General features: G+C 40.9%; 1 protein-coding gene across 4 annotated transcripts in view; it reads right to left on the minus strand.

The window, feature by feature from the left end:
• LOC124043861 (neurabin-1-like) overlaps positions 1 to 224 on the minus strand; it is a 43,512-nt gene extending 43,288 nt beyond the window's left edge. For 3 of the 4 annotated variants that reach the window (XM_046362943.1, XM_046362940.1, XM_046362939.1), the window contains exon 1: positions 14 to 224. The gene's annotated coding sequence lies outside the window, so the exon portion shown is untranslated. The remainder of the gene's footprint in view (positions 1 to 13) is intronic. The other variant, XM_046362942.1, reaches the window with a different exon arrangement.
• Positions 225 to 7,284: the final 7,060 nt, after the last annotated feature.

The following is a 7,284-nucleotide window of genomic DNA, read 5'->3' on the forward strand; positions in this document are numbered from 1 at the left end:
GCACGCAAGTTACCTTCCGTTGTATTTGACCTCTTACGATACTTGTTTCTTCATCCTAGGTGCTGAAGGCTCCTTATAATGCAACTCTTGTGTAATTTATACTCCCGAACTTGTCATTTCGTTACCGCCATCACTCCCCTTTCCAGTTTTCCTCCTTCCTTGTACTCCAGATACAGACAAATCGTGCTTCCGCGCGTACGTACCCTCGCCCTCTGGCGCGCCACACGATCAGACACAATCGGGGGCGCGCACACCAAAACATTCCAGGACGACAAACCCCCCAGCCCTTCTTGAGTGCGTGGTTGCGCAGACACATTAAATATTTGAGGAATAGATTTCATTGAGAAGCTCACCCACCGCTCTGCCGCATATGAAAGATTTAAAATGTCCTCAAACAAAACAACACCTATCTCAGGTAGCTACTGTTAAACAGCCACCACTAACATTGAGTGGCTGCTGCCAACACACTGACACTGACTCGACTCCAGCCACTTTAATAATGGGAATTGATGGGAAATTATGTAAAATATATCACTAGCCACTTTAAACAATGCTACCTAATATAATATTACATACCCTACATTATTAATCTCATATGCATATGTATATACTGTACTCTATATCATCGACTGCATCCTTATGTAATACATGTATCACTAGCCACTTTAACTATGCCACTTTGTTTATATACTCATCTCATATGTATATACTGTACTCGATACCATCTACTGTATCTTGCCTATGCTGCTCTGTACCATCACTCATTCATATATCTTTATGTACATATTCTTTATCCCCTAACACTGTGTATAAGACAGTAGTTTTGGAATTGTTAGTTAGATTACTTGTTGGTTATTACTGCATTGTCGGAACTAGAAGCACAAGCATTTCGCTACACTCGCATTAACATCTGCTAACCATGTGTATGTGACAAATAACATTTGATTTGATTTGATTTGTATCTTCAGCAGCTGCTCTATCTGATAGTGATCGTTTTGGTGTAAATGTCTCAACAGCAATATGGCTATTTGATGTTCCAACAAGTGGGTGTGATTTTGGTGAACAGTCTAAGAGCTTGTGTGAAATAGGCTTGGCATGATGCAACGCAGATACCTTACGACCAACCTTAACTTGGTCTATTTTGCCTCCCGAATGACACAGCGGTCTAAGGCACTGCATCGCAGTGCCAGAGGCATCACTACAGACCTGAGTTCGATCCTGGGCTGTATCACAACCAGCCGTGATTGGGAGTCCCATAGGGCGGCGCACAATTGGCCCAGCATCGTCCCGTCCGAGTTAGGGGAGGGTTTGGCTGTCATTGTGAATAAGAATTTGTTCTTAACTGATTTGCCTAGTTAAATAAATAAATCTTAGCGATACTACAACTGCAGAACAGTGATGTATGTGTCATAATTCGATTGTGTAACATTGTTCCAGAATAGCTGACCTGTAAAGAAACTCAAAAAGGTACATAAATGGCACTATATTACCTCACTGAAGAACTGTGCTGCCTTGCAGAGAAGCCAAACTAGTTTCTCAAATGCAAATTCTCTCTCTCGTATTCTGCCACTGTGTACTCTGTTTAGGGCCAAATGTGTCAAGCAATTATCTTTTTGTTTTCTCATGATTTTGGTTGGGTCTAATTGTGTTGCTGTCCTGGGGCTCTGTTTGTGTTTGTGAACAGAGACCCAGGACCAGCTTGCTTGGATTTTAGTCCCATTCTCTCGGTCATTCTGTAGCTGCCAGACTATGCAGCCTCTCAGAAAACAGTGTTTGCCTACTGAGGATGGAAAAGTACACTGAAAATGATGAGTGCCGTTTTAGAGGAGAACATCAACACTGGTGGTGTTTGCACAGGTAAGGAGAGCTCATCTTCTCTGTGAAGAACACACCATAACACTTAGTAAATAGAGGATATTACTTCAGAGTTGACTAATCATTGAGATCGGAGTTAAATTTATATGGTAAATTGTGCTAATACAGCCAATTTTTTCCACACAATCCAAACAATGGCAATCATATTATTTTATGATTTAACACTACAACATATTGTAATGCAATGACTGGATTCTTTTATAGGAATAAGAGTGAATACAGTAATGATTTAATATGGAAAATGGAGCAATTACTTACCATGCAGCATTTAAACTGGTTCCCTCCTTTAGGGACAGTAGCCCTGCACGAAGTAGCACACAAGTTAAAGTTAACTTCTACTCTATAGACAGACATATTTGATGTGTTAATTCTAATCTAAAAATACCAAGATAGCCTTAACAGGATTTGTTGATGGACTCACTGGAAGAGAGTTTTGTGACATTTCCCAGGTGACATGAGGACCTAGATTTCAAAAATACCAACCAATCAAATAGAAAGGGGGACAGAAGAGGTGAATAGAATTTAAGAAAAAAAAGTGCTTTGCACTCCACCCTCAGACATCAATACATTGTATAGGATAGATTAAGTAGATGTAGATGTTCAATTCAATAAAGAACAGACTTGATCAAATGTGTTAACCCTGATCACTTTGCAAGTCAATGTACAACAGTGGAGGCTGCTGGGGGGAGGATGGCTCATAATAATGGCTGGAATGGAGTCAGTGGAGTGGATCAACCACATGGAAACCACGCCTTTGATGTGTATGATGCCATTTCATTGACTCTCTTCCAGCCATTATTATGAGCCGTCCTCCCCCTCAGCAGCCTCCACACGTATACTAGACCCAACTAGATATCTTAATGTTGATAAGTGGAAGTTAATGACACCTGAAGCCTCTTGAAAATGTTTTCATGAAAGCAAATAGGCTTCTGTGCTGAGCCAAGATATAGTCAAAAGTAGTTCCTTTGTAGAGCATCAACTTCTGCCTATCCTACACTTGTCTTGGTACCAGTAGACCACACTAAGCATAGATAATAATGGACAAAACGCATTTAGAAGACACTTCATTAGGTGATCATTCCAAAATCGTTGTGTAAAACAAAAGTTACTGATCAGTATTTAATGAAATAAACCTGCCAGCTAATGCATAAACAGATGGCGATCTATTTGTCATATGTTGAGCTTTGTTATTTTCTCAATCACCCCAGGAGTGAACCCATACATATTTAAAATGTTTGAAACATGAAAAATGTACCTGACCCAAAGACTACATTAGATTGCAGAACAAATGCCCTTCAAAAATGTGTGTCTAACAACATGTCTTAACTCCAATTGAATGGATTGAAGAGCTACTCCAAACGTTTTATGACTTACAGTGCCTTCAGAAAGTACTCAGACCCCAATTTTCAACATTTTGTTACATTACAGCCTTATTCTAAAATATATTAAATCATTTTTCCCCCTCAAATCTACACACAATACCCCATAATGATGAAGCAAAAACAGGCTAATTTAAATCAAATAACTGAAATATCACATTTACATATGTATTCAGACCTTTTAATCAGTACTTTGTTGAAGCACCTTTTGGCAGTGTCTTTAGGTGCCATTTGGCAAAACTCCAAGCGGGCTGTCATGTGCCTTTTAGTGAGAAGTGGCTTCCCGTCTGGTCACTCTACAATAAAGGCCTGATTGGTGGAGTGCTGCAGAGATGGTTGTCCTTCTGGAAGGTTCTACCATCTCCACAGAGGAATTCTAGAGCTCTGTCAGAGTGACCATTGGGTTCTTGGTCACCTCCTGACCAAGACAATTATCCCCCGGTTGAGGCCAGCTCTAGGAAGAGTCTTGGTGGTTCCAAACTTCTTCCATTTAAGAATGATGGAGGCCACAGTGTTCTTCAATGCTGCAGAAATGTTTTGGTACCCTTTACGAGACTTGTGCCTCGACACAATCCTGTCTCATGCTCTACGGACAATTCCTTCCACCTCATGGTTTGGTATCTGCTGTGAACTGTGGGACCTTACATAGACAGGTGTGTGCCTTTCCAAATCATGTCCAATCAATTGAATTTACCACAGGTGGACTCCAATCAAGTTGCAAAAACATCTCAACGATGATCAATGGAAACAGGATGCACCTGAGCTTAATTTCGTGACTCATAGCAAAAGGTCTGAATACTTATGTAAATACGTTTTTATTTTATTTTTTATAAATGTGCAAAAAATTTCTAACAAACTGTTCTGACTCATTATGGGGCATTGTGAGTAGATTGCTGAGAATTAAACAAAAATCCATTTTAGAATAAGGCTGTAACGTAATAAAATGTGGAAAACGTCAAGGGGTCTGAATGCTTTCCGAAGGCACTGAATGTAGAAGTTAAGTTACGCAAATCATATATATTTTTTATTCATATATTAAAAGAGTGTGGCTAATGGTAGGTAGCTGATGGTGTAGACAGATTCAACTGAGTTTACTTCAATACAGGCTTTGTGTAACTACTCAAGTAAGCTACATCACAGTCAACACGTCAGAGCATATTCATAAATAGAAATGAACACAAACAACTTAGCAGTAGCTACATTTAGGGAAGCAATCTCTGCAGCAAATTCTGCTCCTCAGGCATTTCCTGGGGAGTAATCTGCTCTCACATTCCATTTGGGACATAGTTATCTGATGTATGAGGGTTCATACATCTTCTCGCAGAAACTCACATGTGCTTCTGGTTTAATAGTTAATTTGATTCCTATAAATACATTATATCGTGGTCAAGAGATTTGTTGTGGGTTCAACAAGGTGAAGGGTTAAAGGCTTCAATGATCGGAATTATGAAACAGATTGATGACTGACTTGATTTCCCTTGACATTTAGCGCTCGGCTTATTTTTCAGTGAAAACTCGTGTGTGGAGCCTTTAAAACATGTAAAAAATACTCTTTGTTGTAGCCCTTTTTCAGTAGTAGGAAACTTTGGAAGGCATCTACATACCAGCTGCAACAAAGCAGCTGCCTGAATGCTAGTTAGCATCTGAAATGATGCTGTGTGTGCACATGTGTTCTGCATGTGTGTTTACTATTACAAACTCACTGGATTATCTCCGAGCAACGGTGGGCCATTAGGCACTGAAAGGCATACAGGCAGTCAGTGGGACAGCATACCTCCCAGGGGTAAAATCCCAGCAGGCAAATGGCCCACAGTCCCCATGACAACACCTCAAACAATGTCTGAACGCACCAGTACCTTCAAATCAAGGGAAGACAGGACATTGTACAGGCAACAAAACATTCTAAAATCATACTACAATGTGAACAGCTTACATGATATCATGAAGATGTTCAGCCCTCTGAGGGGCCAGGAATCACAACATATATGTTTGAATCATAGCACAGCTGCAACACATTTTTCACTAGGCCTATATACAGGGAACTGCCAAAATAAACACCAACGTAAAGTTTCTTATTAGGGAGTTGGGCTATCACAAGCCGCCAGAACAGCTTCAATGCACCTTAGAATAGATTCTACAAGTGTCTGGAACTATATTGGAGGAATGTGACATCGTTCTTCCACAAGAAAATTCCATAATTTGATGTTTTGTTGATGGTGGTGGAAAACTGGCTTTGGCACCTCTCCAGAATCTCCTATAGGCTAAAGCCTTGTTCATACTGCAGGCATTAATGCTCAAATCCATTTTGGACTACTGACTGCCCAAACAGCTGACTGCCCAAGTTACAAGTGACCAAATAAGTGACCAAATCGGATGTGAGTGTGTTCAGACAGCAGTCAATTTCTGACAAGGCAACGCTAGTTGTCATTGTAACAACGGGTACAGTTGAGGTCAGAAGTTTACATACACCTTAGCCAAATACATTTAAACTCAGTTTTTCACAATTCCTGACATTTAATCCTAGTAATAATTCCCTGTCTTAGGTCAGTTAGGATCACCAATTTGTTTTAAGAATGTGAAATGTTAGAATAATAGTAGAGAGAATGATTTATTTACTCTTTTATTTCTTTCATTACATTCCCAGTGGGTCAGAAGTTTACATACACTCAATTAGTATTTGTTACCATTGCCTTTAAATTGTTTAACTTGGGTCAAATGTTTTGGATAGCCTTCCACAAGCTTCCCACAATAAGTTGGGTGAATTTTGGCCCATTCCTCCTGACAGAGCTGGTGTAACTGAGTCAGGTTTGTAGGCCTCCTTGCTCACACACGCTTTTTCAGTTTTGCCCACAAATTTTCAAAAGGATTGAGGTCAGGTCTCTGTTATGGCCACTCCAATACCTTGACTTTGTTGTCCTTAAACCATTTTGCCAAAACTTTGGAAGTATGCTTGGGGTCATTGTCCATTTGGAATACCCATTTGCTACCTCACTTTAACTTCCTGACTGATGTCTTGAGATGTTGCTCCATGTGCATGTAATTCTACATCTTTAATCGGAGTGACACCTTCACAAAAAACAGGTAAACAGAAACCGAACGTGCCGCAACCGTGGCGCACACAAACACTCACAGAACATAAATAATTACCCACAAACACATGTGGAAAAAAGGCTGCCTAAGTATCATTCCCAATCAGAGTCAACGATAGACAGCTGCCTCTGATTGGGAACCATACCTGGCCAACAAAGAACAGACAAACTAGAATGCCCACCCAAATCACACGCTGACCTAACCATATAGCGAAATAAACAGGCTCTCTAAGGTCAGGGTGTGACACCTCCCCCCTTTTCCTCCAAACATAACGGTGGTCATTATGGCCAAACAGTTCTATTTTTGTTTCATCAGACCAGAGGACATTTCTCCAAAAAGTACGATCTTTGTCCCCATGTGCAGTTACAAACCGTAGTCTGGCTTTTTTATGGCGGTTTTGGAGCAGTGGCTTCTCCGTTGCTGAGTGGCCTTTCAGGTTGTCCATATAGGACTTGTTTTACTGTGGATAAAGATACGTTTGTACCTGTTTCCTACAGCATCTTCACAAGGTCCTTTGCTGTTGTTCTGGGATTGATTTGCACTTTTCGCACCAAAGTATGTTCAACTCTAGGAGACAGAACGCATCTCCTTCCTGAGCGGTATGGTGGCCGGTACCATCAGGCGTTTGGAAATTGCTCTCAAGGATGAACCAGACTTGTGGAGGTCTACAATTTTTTTCTGAGGTCTTGGTTGATTTCTTTTGATTTTCCCATGTCAAGCAAAGAGGCACTGAGTTTTCATAGCCGATCATTCAGAGTATCTCTACCGCTCCTACTGTCTCTAGAGAGTTGAAAACAGCAGGTTTGGGACATGGTAGCACGTCTGGTGAACAGGTAAGGGTTCCATAGCCGCAGCACCAGTTGAAACTGGTGTAGCAGCACGACCAGGTGGACTGGGACAGCAAGGAGTCATCAGGCCAGGTAGTCTGAGGCATGGTCCA

Source organism: Oncorhynchus gorbuscha, linkage group LG09, assembly GCF_021184085.1.
Source record: "Oncorhynchus gorbuscha isolate QuinsamMale2020 ecotype Even-year linkage group LG09, OgorEven_v1.0, whole genome shotgun sequence".
Classification (NCBI taxonomy): Eukaryota; Metazoa; Chordata; class Actinopteri; order Salmoniformes; family Salmonidae; genus Oncorhynchus; species Oncorhynchus gorbuscha.